At 43.4% G+C, this 20,789-nt stretch overlaps 1 long non-coding RNA gene across 1 annotated transcript; it reads right to left on the bottom strand.

Annotated features, from left to right (window-relative positions):
• Nucleotides 1-1,163: 1,163 nt before the first annotated feature.
• Nucleotides 1,164-9,273, bottom strand: LOC119964190. The gene is made up of 3 exons (XR_005460278.1): nucleotides 9,148-9,273; nucleotides 8,219-8,273; nucleotides 1,164-3,390 (listed from the first exon to the last, which is right to left on the bottom strand). It is a non-coding gene; the product is annotated as an uncharacterized LOC119964190 (long non-coding RNA).
• Nucleotides 9,274-20,789: the final 11,516 nt, after the last annotated feature.

The following is a 20,789-nucleotide window of genomic DNA, read 5'->3' on the forward strand; positions in this document are numbered from 1 at the left end:
CATTTTTGACAAACATACTGGAATTTTTTTGAGGATGTAACCAGCAGCACAGAAAGCTTTTAATAAAGTCCCACATAAGAGGTTAGTGTGCAACATTAAAGCAAATGGGATTGGGGTTATATATTGGCATGGATTGGTTCGCAGACAGGAAACTTACGTTTTAGTTGTTCTGCTCTTCCTTCATCGTGGAAACAAAGGATGAAAAGGTTGCCACACGGAAGGTTACTTAATCAGATCAAAATTTATTAGAGAGGTGTTGCTTGCTCACAGTCTAAGGTGAAAGGAAGGGAAATCTCCAAAATGCCTCGAATGATATTACCACATTCTCATTTGACACAGTTCATAGAGGGCATTGGCTACAATACTTCACAACCCTCCACCTTTACTTGGGTAGTACGACAACTAACATTAACTTTAACTTTTACTCACTATGAACAAAAATGATTTTACCAAGTATCATTATACACAGTTTTTTTTATATATATATATATGTATATATATCAGTTAATAAGTCTTATAGGTGGATGTCGGTTCTGCTTAGGCAGAATCCGTCATTCAGGAGTCTTTGCTTTCACGCTTTCAGCAGTCTGTTCTCCACTTGCCTCAGGCTCATCATCTGATAAAGTTGGTTCTTCTTCAGCTTCTGCAGATGTTGTTATTTCAACTGGTGTAGAATCTAAATTCGACTTAGTCATGATCATATGTTCAAGGATTTCTAAACCTTGAGTGGCAGACATTTGCCTTTCAGATATCGACTGCAAATTCTCTTGTTGAAGCAAAGATTTGATCAGTGTGTCTCCTTCAAAGTCTCTTGTCATTGGTTTGCACCGTATAAGAAATAGTGAGTATTCTTTGTGAGTATTGTGACACGTACCCACTTTTTAAAAATTAATTCATGGGACGTGGCTTTGCCAGCATTTAGTGCCCATCCCTAATTGCCCTTGAAGGGACAGTTAAGAGTCAACCACTCTGCTGTGGGTCTGGAGTCACATATAGGCCAGACCAGGTAAGGATGGCAGATTTCCTTCCCTAAAGGGCATGAGTGAACCAGATGGGTTTTTAAGAACAATCGGCAATGGTTTCATGGTCATCCTTAGACTTCTAATTCCAGATTTATATTGAATTCAAATTTCACCACCTGCAGTGGCGGGACTCGAACCCCAATCCCCAGAGCATTACCCTGGGTTTCTGGTTTACTAGTCCAGCGACAACACCACTACACTACTGCCTTACCAGTTGAAGAGCAGCTTCTCACGAACGCCTTTTCTCCTTGATATAAACATCTTGGCTTTGATGGCTGTTCGTGGCAAGTAACTTGGTGTTGTTGTTGTCTCTCTACAATGGTAGAAGGGTCAAGTGATAAGGCAAATCAATTTTGGTTCTCAACTTCCTTTTTAAAAATAATATTGCTGGCGAGTTTTGGGTTGTACCATGGGCAGTGTTTGTGTAGGATATGAGAAAGTTGTTTACACTTTTAGCTAACGGTCCTTCATCCTTTGATGATTTAACAGCATTCTCCAATGACTGTATCAACCCCTCCCCCAATCTATTGGTGGAAAGATGATAAGGCACAGTTTTTATATGATGTGGTCCAAATAATATTGAACACCGTTCAGGCCACTAAGGCTTTAGTCCATACAATTTTGGAATATGCTAGTGCAGATGCTACTCTGAATCGTAGGCCGTTGTACCTGAATAGTCCTTCGTGTGTTACAATAGTTAGAAGAGGTTGCGACTCAGCTGCTATCCTCATCTGGAGGTATGCTTAGGACAAATCTATCTTACTGAACTGTTGTCCACCCAAAAAACAGCAAATCAGTCCTCTATTAATGGTAAGGAATACTGGTCGGAACATAACACTGGATTTATCGTCATTCGAAAGTCACCACAGATTCTTAGTGAGCAACCTGGCTTGGTAACTAGTACAATTGGGGTTGCCCATTTGCTTGTCGTCACATTCAATCACTCCACCTTTATCAATTTTACAACTTCCATTTCAACTTTTGGTTGGATCACACACGGCACAATTCATGCCTTTAACTATTTAGGGTGCTATTAGGTTTTACCTTAAGTCGTGCCTCGACTCCAGTCATTTCCCAAAAGTATTTTTGAATACCTTCTTGTACGTTCCTAAGAGTTTCTGTAATGTGTTCTTTCCATCAACGAGTTGATTCACAGCTTGCCAATTTAGTTTGATTTTGTTCAACCACACTTCCGAAAATTGCAGGAAAATTTTCTTTTACCACATGTCATGGAAATTTTGCAGATTGACCATTTACTTCTACTTGCACCATGTTATAACCCATCACTGGAACCATCTCGTCCATGTAAGTTCTCAAGATTATGCCAGACAGCTTTAATGGTATGTTCTTGAGCTCTCGTTGATATAAATCTTCAGAGATAAGAGATAGAGCAGTTCCCATTACTACTTCCATTTTAATTTTGTTCCCATTCAGTTTCAGATGGTCGCACCATTTCTGGGCATCAATAATACTCCTAGTTTAAGTTGCTTAATCTCACTAGACGTCATGTCCTCTTGGGAATTTTCACTGTCTTTGGTTATTCAATGTTTTTTTTTGCGGAATTGGGTGCATTCTGTCATTTACCCATCTTCGAGGTTTGAAGATTCTATCTGGCCCAGCACGCCTTTGTTATGTGAACTTTCGTGTCACAATTGCAACATTTGTTTTCTTGACACCAACTTTCCTGTGGAGAATGCCCCACTTGGGCCCACCTTGCATGTTGACAGACCTTCATTTCTCAGGATTCATCTTGTTTATTTTGGCATCAGCTCTGAAGTGGGAAGCTTTTTTCACTGCCAATTCCATAGACACTAATATTTCAACAGCAAGTTTGAGTGTTAGAGAGCTTTCTTAAAACAATCTCCCTGACTCGTCTAAATTTTCAATCCGCATACAAGCCTGTCTCGCCTCGTGTCCTCAAGGGTCAGCCCAATTTCACAATTCTTTGTTAGTTTCTGGAGGATGGCTGCAAATTGTTGAATCTTTTCACCCTCTTCTGGGCAACATCGATGAAATCTGAATCTCTCTGCAATAGTTAATGGTTTGGGCGAGAAGTGTTCTTCAAGGGTCTTAGTCAATTCCTCATAAGTTTCATACCAGGCTTGTCAGATGGACATAACTTTGTTATATGGTGAAGGTTTTCTGTCCTATTACACCCAAGAAAGTTGCTACTTTAATTTTATCTGGTATCCTGTTTTCCATAAGGTGATATTGACATCTCTCTTCATGGGAGCTCCAAGCTCTCACATTCTCATTGAATGGTTCCATAGTAATACCTTTTCCCGCTATTGCAGTTACCTGTCCATAAGTTGCAGTACTTTCTTTAACTTTTCCTCCCCTCTAGTTTCCGTTCTTGGTTGGACTGTGGCTATGAGAAAAAAAATAAAACCATACGATTTCAGCTTTAATGCTGTTTAATCTTGATTATTATCACATTATTATTTTTTTTTCCTTTTGAAAGTTGTTTTTACAAAAGCAGATCTCTCTCTCACTCACTGAGTTTGAGGATCCAACATTGCAACCCATGACGTGCGAAGGCACAGAGCTGGATAAGATTCCCCAGCTTTGGTAAGTAAACTCATTTTTTTTTAACATAGCCGATTTTTCTTTGCTCGTTTTCTAGGAACTGACCAATTGTTTGAATTGACTCATAATACCATCACGTACTGGCTGGGAAAATGTTTTATTTTCCTGCCTTCAACTCCCTGAGTTCTTCCAAGGTTGCAGTTGAGTAAAGAAAATGAAGGAATAGTCAGGAGTGCTTTCTATCAATTTGAAAATGAAGGTACACACTTAGCAAAGGCCAAAATCCCATTCCCAATGAACAGATTTACCAGATTTCAATTGATGGTGGAGTGGTCTCCTGAAAATCGATCCTTGACTTGGGGTCCATGTCTGAACTGCTTCTTCTGTCTATTTTTACTGGAAAATCACCCTCATCGCCAGCCTTGTTTTTATTGTTATGTTTTAGTTGTTCTGCTCTTCACAATAGAAACAAAGGATGAAAAGCTTGCCACATTGTAAGTTACTTAACCAGACCATCAGATTTTATGAGGGAGGTGTTGCTCACTCACAGCCTGAGGGGAAGGGAGGGAAATCTCCCAAATGCCTCCGATGGTGTCACCAAGTAATCATGTGACACACTTCTCAGAGAAGCATTCGTTTACAATACATAACAGTAACAGAGTGTAGGAATCAATGGAACGTTTTTGGAGTGACAGACAGTGATGAGTGGGATACCGCAGGGATAAGTGCCTGGACCCCAACTAGTCACAATATACATTAATGATTGCGATAAGGCAACTAAATGTAATATCTCCAAGTTTGCTGAGAACACAAAACTAGGTTGAAATATGAGTGCTGAGGAGGATATAAAGAGGCTCCAGGATGACCTACTGCTGTTCCTATTTCCTTTGCCTCTGTGTTAATTTTCTTCGAGACTTCAATTGGATTTTTGAGATTTGGCTCGTGCTTCCTGATGGAAATCTCTTAATTTCCCTGATCAGGGTGTTTTCAGAATCACCGACATTTTGAGTAGTATGAACTTTCTTTAATTGAAGAATTTTACAGATCTGGATTTTGCAGTCTCTGTAGCAATGATGGGAAAATTGTTAGGTTACACTGCCCTTACTTCTTTGAAGACCACAACCACTTCTGAAGTCCTCGGGTGGGATTCTCCCATACCCGGCAGGACAGAGTGCTCCGCACCTTCAGGGCTAGGCTGGCTTGCCGCCACGCCAACCGGCACTGCAGGGCCTCTGCCGGCCGGCACTAGTTGGCGCATGCGCGGGAGCACAAGAGAGTGCTGGCATCATCCCAGTGCATGCGCAGACTCTTATTTATTGACTACAGCTCTGCCTTCAACACCATAATCCCAGCCAAGCTCATATCAAAGCTCCAAAACCTAGGACTTGGCTCTCCACTCTGCAACTGGATCCTTGACTTTCTGACCAACAGACCACAGTCAGTAAGAATGAACACCAACACCTCCTCCACAATAGTCCTCAGCACCGGTTCCCCGCAAGGCTGCGTACTTAGCCCCCTACTCTACTCCCTGTACACACACGACTGCATGGCAAAACTTGGTTCCAACTCCATCTACAAGTTTGCTGACGATACGACCATAGTGGGCCGGATCTCGAACAACGACGAGTCTGAATACAGGAGGGAGATAGAGAACTTAGTGGAGTGGTGCAACGACAACAATCTCTCCCTTAATGCCAGCAAAACTAAAGAGCTGGTCATCGACTTCAGGAAGCATAGTACTGTACACACCCCTGTCAGCATCAACGGAGCCGAGGTAGAGATGGTGAGCAGTTTCAAATTCCTAGGGGTGCACATCTCCAAAAATCTATCCTGGTCCACTCATGTTGACGCTATCACCAAGAAAGCACAACAGCGCCTTTACTTCCTCAGGAAACTAAGGAAATTTGGCATGTCCACATTAACCCTTACCAACTTTTACAGATGCACTATAGAGAGCATCCTCTCGGGCTGCATCACAGCCTGGTATGGCAACTGCTCGGCCCAGGACCGCAAGGAACTTCAGAGAGTCGTGAATACCGCCCAGTCCATCACACGAACCTGCCTCCCATCCATTGATTCCATCTACACCTCCCGCTGCCGGGGGAAAGCGGGCAGCATAATCAAGGATCCCTCCCACCCGGCTTACTCACTTTTCCAACTTCTTCCATCGGGCAGGAGATTCAGAAGTCTGAGAACACGGACGAACAGACTCAAAAACAGCTTCTTCCCCACTGTCACCAGACTCCTAAATGACCCTTTTATGGACTGTCCTCATTAGCACTACACCCTGTCTGCTTCATCCGATGCCAATGCTTATGTAGTTACATTGTATATCTTGTGTTGCCCTATTATGTATTCTCATGTATTTTCTTGAATTCTGTTCAATTCCCTTTTCTTCCCATGTACTGAATGATCTGTTGAGCTGCTTGCAGAAAAATACTTTTCACTGTACCTCGGTACACGTGACAATAAACAAATCCAATCCAATCCAATCCAGGGGGGTTCTTCTCCATGCCGGCTATGGCGGAGGTTGACAGCAGCCGGCACGGAGGGAAAGAGTTGCCCCACGGCACAGGCCCACCCGCGGATCAGTGAGCCCCGATCGTGGGTCACGCCACCGTGGGGGCAGCCCCCGGGGCCAGATCCCCCTGCACCCCCTCCCGAGGACTCTGCAGGTCACCTGTAGAGCCAGGTCCCGCTGGTACGGGCCTGGTTTGATTTACGCCGGCGGGTCCGGCCGAAAATACGCGGCCGCTCGGCCCATCACGGGCCGGAGAATCTCGGGGGGGGGGGGCACTGCTAGCAGCCGCCGACCGTCGCGGCGTGATTCCCGCTCCCGCCAAAACCCCAGCGCCGGAGAATACGGCAGCTGATGTCGGGGGGGGGGGATTCATGCCGCCACTCGCGATTCTCCGACCCAGCGGGGGATTGGAAAATGTGTAAATCCAGAAGTTATTATCACCAATTCTTTACTTTTTCAGAGGGAGCCATTCTGATCTCTCCACAAAGCATAATTGAGTAAAAATCATTAAACTGCTAAGAACTTGCACCCAGATAGAAAATGTACTGTAGTCTTGCTGTAAAAACCCTTTAACACTGTTGAATGAGGTGTAACTGGGTTTTTAACAGTATACCAAGTTCACAGTTCCTCATTGGCACTGAAAGCATAATTTTATATTTATTGAATGTCAATTTTCTCCATTCTGAAAAGGAATTTCAGTAATTTCTAAAAGTATATAATTGCATATGTTTATTCGGAACAAATACACTTTTATATGTAGAAAGTGGTGATTCAAGACACTTGCTTTGGAATAAAGCCACAAAATTCCATGGGTTTTGAACAAACAAAAAACTAAATTTACAATACAAGTTCATAAAGATTAAATAATTTGCAATCTATTTTATACTCTAATATTTCAGGTTAAGTATGAGGTACCTGTGAATTAACAAACAAGTTGTTGTTGGACACACCACACTACTGAGTTAATGAAAGGTGCAACTAAAAGACTCCATAGATTTCTCAACAAATCACCCAGATCCTAGTCACCCAATCTCACTGAAACTTCATGGCCCATTCGGGCCAGAGAATCGGTGCGCCGGCCCGAGCCGGAGAGTCAGTGCATAGCCCGACCGGTGCCGCGCTGACCACGCCGGCGCCGATGGCGCCGATTCTCCACACTGCGGGGAATTGCGTCCCGGCAGTGTGACACGATTCGTGTGGAGCAGCACCGCGCCGAATCTCCGACCCGGCAGGGGGTCGGAGAATTCTGCCCCATATTTGTCACAAGGGTTTCCAATTTTCACTTTTCAAGACCTCTCTTTGGAATTCTCACCAAACACCACTGCTCCAAAAGAGTAATTTTCCCCAACAACCCACAATACAGAGTCAGTTTGCTAACTGCAGCACTTGTTTTTATTCTGAGCCTATTTCTTTGCTCCTTTCTTTTAACTTACTTAACGGGGTGTATTCCTATCCCTGTGTCTGCAACACATCTGGCTGAGAGACCCCCCAAAATTGACTATCCCGAAGTTTCCCTGAACTACTGTTTCCCGCTGTACTCAGTTATATGACACTCAGGGCTTCCACTCAACCTTTTTCAATTACCAGGATTACCCCTCGCCCCTCTTTGATTACTAAGTCTTCCCTTGAATCTGTTTCTGATATCCTCAGAGCTAACTTCAGCAGTTTGGCCGCATGGGCCTTCCTCCTGCTGTTCCTAACTCTTCTGAAACAGACTCATTGCCAACTGCTGTTCATTGACCTGTGAACTGATCTGGGCACTTATCAAAACACTCCTAGAGGGTACCATCCTTATTATTAGGAAGGGACCGATGTAACAAGCGTTGCTACATCCTGTACCTTAATCTCCACAGACTTCTAAATTAGCATCCAGGGACCCAAAGATCAATGAATTTCTTGACATCAGGCAGGTCAAATCCGATTGGTGAATGCAGTGCCAGGGAGAATGAACCAGAAAATGGCTGTCCTCCAAGCTCTGCTTAAGATGAAAAGTTTTGGGCGCATGCCTCTATTTTCAGCAATTCCGTATGTATGTCCCAGTCATTCATTTTGTTATCTAAAAAATTAAAATTAAGATTAAAGGGATTCAATGGTTTTCACTTCCTAATTTTCTCCCTATGAGAATACTTCAATGCGATTGGCTGCTTACCGTGCTTGATGACATTGCTGCTGTTGAATGCCTGGAGATCCCTTTGACTTGGCACCTGCCATTAAGAAAGGGGAAATAGTTCACACAGATACTGTTCGATCTTAGTGGGAAGCTTTCTTTGTGATCAGTGGTGAGTGCCATTGCTTCCCCATTGACCATTCAAAAAAACCATTGAATCCCTTTAATCTTAATTTTAATTTTTTAGATAACAAAATGAATGACTGGGACATACATACGGAATTGCTGAAAATAGAGGCATGCGCCCAAAACTTTTCATGTAGTGTTTCAGTACAATCAGGGTAAGTCAGTATGACTGTGTCAGGGGGAGATTATGGCTAACAAATTTGACTGAATTTTTCAAGGAAATGACTTGGTGTGTAGATGCGGACAGTGCAGTGGATGTAGTCTACATGGACTTCAGTAAGGCTTTGAACAAGGTCCCGCATGGGACGCTGATCAAGAACAACCCATGGGATCACGGGCAATTTAGCAAACTGATCCAAATTTTTTTTTCTGGCAGGAGGCACAGGGTGAAGGTCGAAGGTTGTTGTTCTGGTTGGAAGCCTGTGACCAGTGGTGCACTGCAGGGATCCGTGCTTGTCCCTTGCTGTTTGTAGTGTACTTTAGTGATCTAGATGTGGCTGTGGGGGGTATAATCAGTAAATTCACAGATAACACGAAAATTGGTGGTGTAGGAGATAGAGGAGAAAAGCCTTAGATTACAAATTGGTGGTGTAGGAAATAGAGAGGAGAAAAGCCTTAGATTACAAATTGGTGGTGTAGGAAATAGAGAGGAGAAAAGTCTTAGATGGGCTGGTCAGATGGACCGAGGATCCACGTTCTGTGCTGTAAAACCCTATGACTCTATTACTATCATGAATGATGCAGGCCATTGGCTTGCTGGTGGGCAAGTTATAGTCTCCTGTTACCTTCTGAAGTTTTGAAGGCTATCTTTGTCCATTCATGGTAAAAGGTGCATTTGTTATAGTGCCCAGGGTCCCAGGTTCAATTCCCCGCTGGTTCACTGTCTGTGCGGAGTCTGCACGTCCTCCCCGTGTGTGCGTGGGTTTCCTCCGGGTGCTCCGGTTTCCTCCCCCAGTCCAAAGACGTGCAGGTTAGGTGGATTGGCCATGCTAAATGGCCCTTAGTGTCCAAAAAAGGTTAGGATGGGTTATTGGGTTACAGGGATCGGGTGGAAGTGAGGGCTTAAATGGGTCGGTGCAGACTCGATGGGCCGAATGGCCTCCTTCTGCACTGTATGTTCTGTGTTCTATGAAACGGCCACGAAAAGAGCCAACATCATCCATATCATACCTGTAAACATTCATAAGGAAACACAAAGAGCAAAATTAATAATTTTAAAGCTCAGACTGGTCCAGCCAAGAAGTTTCACCTGAGATTAAATATGTATCTCCCAATGCCTGGTTCAAAAATAATCACACTTCATCCACATTAAACTTTTACAATTGTTGGAATGTGTAGTATTAGAAAGTGGACCTGTTTGCTTGTACCAAAAGAGAGATGAGTGTTTGGAATTGCTGTTGGCCACTGGTAATAAGATTGGTGAAATATGAATCTACTTAGAGCTATGACAAGCCCAGGCAGGATAAATTGGATAAAGCTGAAAAACAAGCGGGGGATTGCAATCCCCAATTAAATTACACCCATTCATTGTGATGCAGGATGCACACCGATTTATTTGGCCTGCTAGTTTAAATGACAGGAGCATGCAGTCCAGTGTTAAATATGCTGCTGAGTAGCTGAATACCCTGGCAGGGGGTGCTGAGGGTTGGGGGAGATTTTTGCAAGCAACACAAAGCTAGCCCGAGGGAAGTGTATTCTGCCTGATGCAGGTGCTTCAAGTGGCTGGGATAGACTTTAACCTACAACTGTAAAAGGTAAGAGAACCTGCTCTGTGGTTGTTGCCGAATAATTGTCAGTCCTGATGTAGGATGTAAACAGGGCAACAGGAGGCCGTGCAGACAGATACTCAAAAGGCAGTGGGAACCGTAAGCCATGGATATTAATAGCAGGAGTCCAGACTCAGAGCTTGATGTCGCAAAATGTTTGATGAGCTCACATGAATGTTGAAGGTCAGTGAATGCAATTTAAAATTATCATAGAATTATCATAGAATTTACAGTGCAAGAAGGAGGCCATTCGGCCCATCAGGTCTGCACCGGCCCTTGGAAAGAGCACCCCATTTAAGCCCACAATTCCAGCCTATCCCCGTAACCCAGTAACCCCACCTAACTTTTTTGTGCCCTAAGGGCAATTTATCATGGTCAATCAATCTAACCTGCACGTCTTTGGGCTATGGGAGGAAACCGGAGCACCTGGACGAGACCCACGCAGACACGGGGAGAATGTGCAGACTCGGCACAGACAGTGACCCAAGCCGGGAATCAAACCTGGGAACCTAGAGCTGTGAAGCAACTATGCTAACCACTGTGCTACCATGCTGCCCTTGCTATATGCTATATCCTTACAAGTGAACCTACCTACTCTCACCTACCAATATTCTCTGTCAATTGCGACTCATACCTTAGATTCATAGCTTCCCCTCGCCTCACATACCTGACACTGCTAAATGCCTCATAGCCAAGCCTTCCAGCTTGCACACATGTCTAACTATTCCACTATGACAGGCACATCACCCAAATACATTTCACCACACTTCGCCCTCTCCCAGGACAAGGAGGTAGACCTAATCAGGACTGCGGACACATTATTTCATCCTGCCAGCCATAAATGAGGTCATGATCAGCATCGGTGGTGAATCAATTGAAGATGTGGTTATCTTAGAACCTAAATCTCCTTGTAGTATTCCAGTTCCCAATCATCCCATAAGTTCTTTTGAATTGCAAGCTGCAGTGGTGTAAAATTGCACCCCGTGCTTTGTCCCTCTCCCCTCATTGCAACCCTACCCTTATGTCTTTCTACTTTCAGATACCCAAGAATTGCCACCTGGGCAAGCGCTGGTGCCTGAGCTCAAAGTCCAAGAGGAACAAGAGGTGCATGAAGACAAAATGCCATCTCGCAATCTCTCATTTACAGCCACTAGCTCAGATATTGACATGGCTTGTATTTTAAAGGAAAGCATAGTGGTGAGACATGGTAAGTCACCACGCATGAACAATCTGCAACCACGGTGATGGAAAGGGTTGTGCAGCACCAGCTGCCTGGAAAGTGACATTGCACTGGGTTCTGCTGAGGAGGATGCAGGTAACGATAATTGGTGTTAGATCATTAACTGGTTCAGTGAAAAATCATTATGGTGGCAGGTGCAGATTTGAGGTGATGATTCAGACAATTAATAAAATTAAAATAAAGTGTAAAATAATAAAAAGATTGCACAATTGTGATAATTTTAGTGCAGTAATAATTGCGAGAAGTTGCAAAATGCCAGCCTCCCTAATTTATAGAGCAGAAATGAAAATGCCACGCCGCTCTACATTTGTACTGAAGGTGCAGACCATGGACTGAATTTTCACCGAATCAGGATGATTCAGGAGACCTTTACAAATAGCAGATGGGTCCACATTCCGTGATTCCCAACCCAATTCCTGGACTATCTGATACTCGAAAGTATCTTTAAAGGGTGCAAGCTGTTTTTTTGTCAAAAGCCCTCATCCAGCACTCCCGACCTGGTCAGCTCCTTTGTGGAGACCGGCATGCCTACTCCTCTGCAATTTTCATGGAGGTGGGCTAGATTTTTAAAGAGAGCCCCTCAGAGGAGTTGTGTTTCCTAGTTCGCATGAGGGGAGATTTTGAAAGGTGAGTTCCCCCTATGCCAAGCTCCTAACGTGGCTCATTTAAGCTTGCAAGTAGTGACATACAGTCATAAGCAGGGATCTGTTGTCTGCAAACAAAAGGAATATGTTCAAGCCATGTGCATTTATGAATTACTCAGAAGCTCAGGCAAACTATCGTTCTCCATTTATTTACCGGATTACCGGAGCACCCGGAGGAAACCCACGCACACACGGGGAGGACGTGCAGACTCCGCACTGGGTCACTGTCTGTGCGGAGTTTGCACGTCCTCCCCGTGTGTGCGTGGGTTTCCTCCGGGTGCTCCGGTTTCCTCCCACAGTCCAAAGATGTGCGGGTTAGGTGGATTGGCCAGGCTAAATTGCCCTTAGTGTCCTAAAAAATAATAAAGTTAATGGGGTTGTTGGGTTACTGGTATCGGGTGGATACGCGGCCTTGAGTAGGGTGATCATTGCTCAGCACAACATTGAGGGCCGAAGGGCCTGTTCTGTGCTGTACTGTTCTAATTCTAATTCTAATCATTTCTCCATAGCAATGCCCTGGCCAATCAGTTGATTTACCAACCAAACAGCATCTGATTCTCCTGGAGTTTAAATTGTTGGGATCATTTGTAATTTTGCATTCTTGCATTTATCCTGGTGAATGCAAGACAAAAAGCTTCAGCAAAATGTATCTCTTTAACAATGAAAAGCAACACAGTGGAAACTAAAAGTGGTGGAAATGGCGACCATTTGAGTGGAAATGTAAACCAGAATGAGATATAGAGTCGCAGGCAACAAGATAATAAAGCAACAAGGAGGAAATAGTTCCAGTCTAATCCCATTAGTTTTAATGCTTTCTACTTTATTTGTGTCAGAAAATAAATACTATCAGTTAAAAATACACATTTTTTTCTGAAAGATTCTCATGGTTCACAAAATGTTTGGAATTCATTTCAGGTAAAAGCAAATGTACAAAACAGTAAATTAAGTACCTTTGAAGTGAAAGTCATGGTTAAACTCCACGGTCGAAGCAACACTATACACTTAATTTTTATCTGCTGACTTTCAATTCAAAGATGCATTTGCTTTCTGATTAAATTTGGATTCAAGGTTTGGCTCATACACATGGATTAAACCTCTCCCCAGGCATGATAGCTATAAACATAGAAGTTGCATTGCGAGAATTATTTACGAGGCAGTGTGGCTTTAAGAATAAAAAAAAACAGTGACTAAATTAATTGCACGCCTGTCTTTCTGGCACAGTTGAGACAAATCCTCAACCACTCTCAGGAGACGCTTGCCATTCTGCATCACATTGACATTAAGAGTGCCAATGGATGCTACTTATGCGCCAATCCTTTTTACCCAGTGACTAATGGTGTTTCTAAAGAATACAGGTGGCAACAGTTATCTCCATAAAGTGTTGAGAATATCAGTAGCAGTGGGAAAGCTTGTCATTTGGCAATCATCGCCTTCAATAAAAGCAGGTTGCTAAATCAATAATTGCTCGAGAAAGATTATTTGCACTTTTAATTTATCAATTTGCAATGCAAGCTGTAGATTCTAATCTGAAAGTGACTGATCTTATCACAGGAATACGTAATGTGTTTTTTCGAAGTCCACTGTCTGCTATTTTAGCTGAGAGGTTACAAACATTTCCAGACATAAAGTACAATGTAATTTAAATCAATTTTGAAGTCCGAAATAGATAAGGCATGTTAGTGTGCATGGGGATCATAATTCAGGTGAAGCAGACAGACTTTGTATTGCCATAGTTATTGCATGCAGCCCAGCATTAAATATATATATATTTTTTAATACATTTTAGAGTACCCAATTCATTTTTTCCAATTAAGGGCCAATTTAGCGTGGCTAATCCACCTACCCTGCACATCTTTGGGTGGTGGGGGCGAAACCCTCACAAACACGGGGAGAATGTGCAAACTCCACACGGACAGTGATCCAGAGCCGGGATCGAACCTGGGACCTCGGCGCTGTGAGGCAGCAGTGCTATCCACTGCGCCACCATGCTGCCCCGCCCAGCATTAAATATAATGCTGAGCGGCTGTAGGACAGCAGGGTGTAAGGGTCCTTCCTGTTTGTTCTTGTTTGTTCCCTGTTCATTCCCTTATTTCCCCTTTCTTTTGTTTTTGACGTTACATTTTCAATCAATGGGTGATTTGTGGACATGTGTCTTTCAGGCAGTCTGTGCCTTTAAGTGCAACAGAAGGATCCAGAAGTCCATGATGTTTTACACTGGCTGACATCAGTGATGACTTTGTTTGATTGATTTGGCTAGTGGCCAATGATTTGGCCCAAAGGGCTATGCTCTGCCTGGTAACAGGCGGTGATTGGATCTGATCCCACTGGAATGTTTTTAGAGGCACGGGTTTCCAGATGGTTTCATTATTGATTCTGTGGCATGGATAGAGGTTTACAATTAACTCTCCCACAAAAGATCCAGCAAAACTCTCTTCAGAAGGCCATTGTGAGGGCTGACTTTCTCTTCAGCAAGACTGGGTGTCATTCGTTTAGGACTGCAGAGGCTTGAAGTCAAACCACAAGCTTAACACAAGTTTTGATGTGAAATAAAGTGCTTATAGAGAAAGATATAGGCATGGATGTGAACCACGAGCTGAAGGTCCAGTTTGACAACAAATAAAGCATCTCTTCAGCAAGACTGCTTCCTGTAAATACTGTAATAAAAAAATGAATCTGCAAGGAAGACCATTACCAGTTGTAAACCAAAGATTTAAATCAGCGAGCATGCTGCGAGGAAAGGGTGCTAGAGAACCGCCATTGGAAGCAAAGACACTTATCCTTTGACCTTCATCCGTATTATTTTCGCCACTTTCCCCTCCCCTGACTTTGTCTGTCTTGTGTGTGTGGATTGAGGGTGGGACAGTTAAAGGAGGTCATAGGTTAACTTGTTATCCAGTTGTATTTACTGCATTTTGCAAGATTATTCTTGTAATAAATAAACAGTAATTGTGTTTTTACTAACAAACCTGGTGACTGTATTTATTGGGCTGCTAAGGGCAAAAACTTTGAGTATTTTCATAAGAATTATTGGTTAATTCAGTTTTGGTGGGACTCTGGGACCAATGGGGCTGGAATTGACCACGCATTTGCCCAGGGTGTCATAACAAGGGGTTTAAGGTTTGTGTGAGACTGGCACCACTTAGAATACAACACAAAGGGCGGCATTTACCGACCACACCACCGTCTGTTTTTCAGTGGTGGAGGCGGCCTGCCAGCTGGATCTACCGACCCCACCATTATCAATGAGGTTCCCCGGTTACAGCACCCCTCGTCGCCGGGAAACCCGTGAGCTGGCAGAGGGTACCAGAATTTCCCACCGGCGTGAAAAGCTGCGAAGACCGTGCCGCAAAAATAATAATGCAGATACTGGAAATCTGAAATAAGGAAATGTTGGAAACATTCAACTGGCGTGGCAGCATCTGTGGAGAGAATAAGAGAGTCAATGATGAGGATTGAATGTGGAGGAGGTGACCCCACCATCATCCAGAGGTTTGAGAGTGAGGCTGCATCCGCCGACCCTGGAACCCATGATTGGATTTTACAGCCATCGGCCACACTGCTGCCTCATTTTGAGGTTTTTGCCTCACTGGGCCTGGTTGTCCCGTCTTCAAGATCTGCTGGAGAAACAGAGGGCTGGAAGCAGTCCCGTTTCTGCCCCACAGGGATCTGTGGGCACAGCTGGGATGGCAGTCCAGTCCCTGATCATGGGTTCCAGGGAACGCGGCCGGTCGGGAGCGGAGGATCGCTGGGCTGGCCTCTGTCAATGGGCCCTCAGTCGGGCGGCATACTCCGCGATCACGCCGATTCGCAGGTCCTGGAGAATCGCTGGACCGGCTCCGGGACCGATTTCGGCGTGAAATTGGAATCTTCGCCCCCGCGTCGAATGCTATTTTGGCGTAGGCCTGCAGAGAATCCAGCCCAGGCTGCCTGAAACCTTCTCCACCACAGAATGTTAGTGATGTCTGTGATTGGTCCCCTTCTGGGAGGCCTAGTTTGGCCTTCAGGTCTAAGTAGAATGGGGAGCCAGTCAATGGTGGCCCCAGTAATGGGTAAGTCTGTCTCAGGAGATGAGGGTCAACCTGAGGAGATGGGGGTGAATGGAAGGATTGTGGGCATGTGATTGAAGGAGCTGGAAATGGAGAGGGTTCCAAAAATCAAGGCCTGGAGAAGTCTGGTGATGTTTGGAGACTTTGAGGGGGCAGATTGGACCTTAATGGTGGTGAGGAAACTGGGCATTGGTTGTCTCTGGGGATCCGGGCCTTGTTGTTGGCGGGGATGTCAGGATTGTGAGGAGTTTACAGTGCCTCTTTGGCGCTTATCACAATATGTTCTGAGGCATGACCCTATAAGGGTCCTTCCTGTTTGTTCCCTCTATTTCCCTTTTCTTTTATTTCACTGTTCTTATTTTGATCCATGGATGGTGAATGGAATGTCTCTTTAAGGTAAGCAGCCTGTATCTTTAATTCAAGAAGAACTATAGAGGCCTGAATACAAACCATGAACTGAAAGCAAGTTTTGAAGAGAAATAAAGTGCCTGGCAGTAAAGTTGTGAAGACTGAATTTCTAAACTACAGAGAAGACTGCAAACCAAAGACTTTAATCTGCAAGCTTAATGTGAAGAAAGTCTGCTTAAAAAACATAATTTACAATTTTTGCCCCTTTCCAACCTTCTGTTTTTGTCTGTCTAGTCTGTGTGTGTGTAGAGGGTACGGGGTGTGGGGGGAGATAGCATGGGAGTTAGGTATTACTTAATCACTAACCAACAGTATCTGCTACGTATTTCATTATAGTTCTTGTTATAAATACGCAGTAATTGTGTTGACATTTATTTTAAAAAATTTTTAAGCATGGCCAATTGACCCACCCTGCACATTTTTGGGTTGTGGGGGTGAAACCCACGCAAACACAGGGAGAATGTGCAAACTCCACACGGACAGTAACCCAGAGCCGGGATAGAACCTGGAACCTCGGTGCCGTGAGTCAGCAGTGCTAATCACTGCTCCACTGTGCTGCCCCCGTATTTACATTTATATACCTACTAATTGTAATTATTGGGCAGCCAAGGCCAAAGAATTTGAGTAGTTTTATATGAATTAGTGGTTAATTTGTGTGACTGCGGGGTATGTGAGGCTGGAATTGATCGTGAAGTAGCCCAGGCTGGCATAACAACCCAGATCCAGGGAAGGCACTTACCTGAACCTAGAAAGTTTGAGCCCCAGTGAAGCATTCCATATGACTTGGAAAAACCCAGCCGGGAGCAATTAAACTTCACAAGCTGCATGACAACAGCCTCACATTCAAGTTTAATGTTGCCCCCTACCTCTATAGGTCAGTCACCTGCCACCCTCCAGCTTCAGTTAAAGCTAGAAGTGGGAGAGATGGAGACATGTTAGAGACAGGATGTTGTTTTAACATTTTGACAAAACCAAATGCAAGATCAGACCATCCCACATCTAGATTGGCCAACAAAGATTCACTGTATCACAGGAGAAAGTAACTTCTGTTCATTGCGATTGGAAATGATCATCAGTCAGGCTAGTTAGATATAAGCAATACAGTTCATGAGAAAGAATTAATTAGACATGGTGCATGGAGCCGGAGGATGTAGGTATGGATCCAAATGAATACCCTGTGGCGATGTTCACTCATGAGAGGGACAATGTGGGTCCAGCAATCAGGGAGAAGGACTGCAATTAAATGAAAGAGATTAACATAGGCAAAAAGGAGGAGCTGAGTGGTCTGGCAGGCTTAATAGGAGACAAATATCCAGGCCTAGATGAAATGTATGGAAATGTATATGGCACGGTAGCATAGTGGTTACCTGCTGCCGCACAGTCACAGGGACCTGGATTCAATTCTGGCCTTGGGTGACTGTCTATGAGGAGTTTGCACTTTCCCCCCGTGTCTGTGTGGGTTTCCTCCGGGTGCTCCGGTTTGCTCCCCACAGACCAAAAGATGTGCAGGTTAGATGGATTAGCCATGCTAAATTACCTCTTAGTGCCACAAGATGTGCAGGTTAGATGGGGTTAGGGGAATAGGACGGGGGAATGGGCCAAGGTAGGGTGGGTTCAGTGCAGACTCAATGGGCCGAATCACCTTTGTAGAGTCTAGTTTTATTCAGAGTTTTATTCATATAGTGCTAGTTGAATGCATGTTGCTAAGAGGCAAAAATATTAAAAGTGTCTTGACTTTGGGAATCCAGTCATTGTCTCTGTCTAATCAATTCTTACGGTCTCTGCCAAGCTGTGAAACATAGCGAAGTGTGAGGAAACATATCTAGTAATTTTCCTAAGACTATGCATGCAGACCCTAAGCTAGTTTTGATAGGCATCAGTCAATGTTGAGTAATGTCCAATGTTTGATTAACAAATCATCCTCCAAGTAAAAGACATTCATTTAAACAAACCAGGAGGTATCAGTTGAGAATTAGAAGCCAATGAAAGTAAATGAGAGGTTAACCAGAGATAAGAATTCCCTTAGAGGTAGGACATCGTGGTTGAGGTCTTTGTTCCTGAATTCTTGAATCAGCTATCTGTTTGTGTTTAAAGTGATTTACTTTTGTCCTTAATGCTTTTGCCATGTGCTTGACCTTTGTATGTAATGTTTAATATTTTCTTTCTGAGTTTTTATTCAGTGAGTAATTAAATGAGTTGGGGCCCTTACAGTTTGTGGTTTATATAAATGATTATAGATATGAATGTAGGAGGGTTGATCAGTAAGTTATTGGATGATACGAAAATTGGGAGTGTGGTAAATAGTGAGGAGGATAGCCTTCGATTACAGGAGGTATGGTTGGGCTGGTCAGATGAGTTGATTAGTGGCAAATGGAATTCAATTTTGTTAAATGTGAGGTGATACACTCGGGCAGGACAAACAAGGCAAGAGAATACATGATAGACGGCAAGACTCTGGGGAGCACCAAGGATCAGAGGGACCTTGGTATGCATGTACAAGGTAGTAGAGCAGGTGGGTGCAGTGTTTCTGAAGGCATATGATATACTTGCCTTTACTAGCCAAGGCATGGAGTTTAGGAGCAGGGAAGCTGTGCTGGAACTGTATAAAATGTTGGTTCGGCCACAGCTAGAGTATTACGTGAAGTTCTGGAATCTACATTACAGGAGGAATGTGATAGCACTGGAAAGGGTGCAGAGGAGATTTAGTTATGAAGAGAGATTGGATAGACTGGAAGTGTTTTCCTTGGAGCAGGGGAGACTGGGTGGGGGGGAATTATTGAGTTGTATAAAATTATATGGGGCATAGATAAACAGGAAGAAACCTCTCTCCTTGATGGAGGGTCAATGACCAGGGGCATAGATTTAAAGTAAGGGGCAGGTTGTTTAGAAGGGATGTGAGAAAAAACTTTTTTGCTGAGAGGGTAATGGGAGTTTGGCACTCGCTGCCTGAAAGGGTGGTGAAGACAGAGAACCTCTTAACATTTAAGAAGCAAGTATTTAGATATGCACTTACGATCCCAGGCCATGCAAGGCTATGAGTCAAGTGATGGGAAATGGGAGTAGAATAATTAGGTGGAGGTTGATCGGCACAGACTTGATGGGCTGAATGGCCTTTTCTGAGTTGTATGACTTATGCTCTGTGACCTTCCTTTTGTCACAGATGGTCGCCAACAAATTTGAGAAGGTAAAGCTTTCTAGATAACCTAATGAGAATCATATTTATTCTTTTTTACTTGTTTGGTGTCTTGTTTTTCATTTTTTTTATTTTCTCAAAAGGAACATTCAGGACATGTCCAATTTTCTCCAAACCCAGATAAAGATACTTGATGAGGTAAGGAGACTGTTTCCATGTTGTCAGTGCATTAATTGGCTTTTCTTAATTATTCTGGTCACTGCTGTTGCAGAATGCCAGGAATTAGAGAGGAAAAAGTCAGTGTGACCTTTCCACAAAACCCATTTCCATCTTTGCTTCAATGAGATTCTTATTTTCCCTCTTAAAATAAAAAATCAGTCTCTGGACGTGAGCATCTGAGGCAAGGCCCGCATTTATTGACCATCCCTCATTGTCCTTGAAAGGGCGCCTTGAACTGTTGCATGCCGCATGGTGTAGATACAACTGCAATGCTGATAGCTCGGGGATTCAAGTATTTTAACCTTGAAACTACCAAAATTAGAAATTTATTACTTAAAATGGCACAACGAGCATGCTCTAAATCTGGACAATGCATGAATGTCTTTAAATGTCCAGGGCAAGAGAAAGTGTTTTTCCATGTGAATGTGGAAGGCACGACTCGCTGAGATTATTGTAGATATGTCTCGTTGGAGATTGCAGTTCACACATTAGCATAATATATTTGATCGTATATTACCAATGGAAGGAGTCCTGTCCATTTGTATTAAAGTCCATATCCCACTTTAATTTGTTTAACTAATCTGTATCTTTTTTGGATAAATTATATTTGGTTTGACAGTAGAATTACAAGATGTTGCTAATGCCAGAAATTATATGATAATATTGATTTAATAGCATGAGTAATCAAATTCAAAATAGGTTTGTGAACCAGAAAATGAGTTGGGTTAATGGCTAAGCATATTATAATTAATTGCATTGTTGATTCGTGACATTTGGAAATATTAATAATATTTTTCGTTGAGATGTTTGCCTTGTTACACAATTTGTTTTGGAATGAGTTCCATTGTGCAGAATCATGATGGAAACTTCAGAAACGTTCATGAAATCTAGTCCAAATGAATGTTGTTCCATGGCACTCTGTGTTCCATGAAATATTGGGTGCCTGGGTAACTGCATCATGCACCACTCTA

This window comes from Scyliorhinus canicula, chromosome 4 (assembly GCF_902713615.1).
Source record: "Scyliorhinus canicula chromosome 4, sScyCan1.1, whole genome shotgun sequence".
In the NCBI taxonomy this organism is placed as follows: domain Eukaryota; kingdom Metazoa; phylum Chordata; class Chondrichthyes; order Carcharhiniformes; family Scyliorhinidae; genus Scyliorhinus; species Scyliorhinus canicula.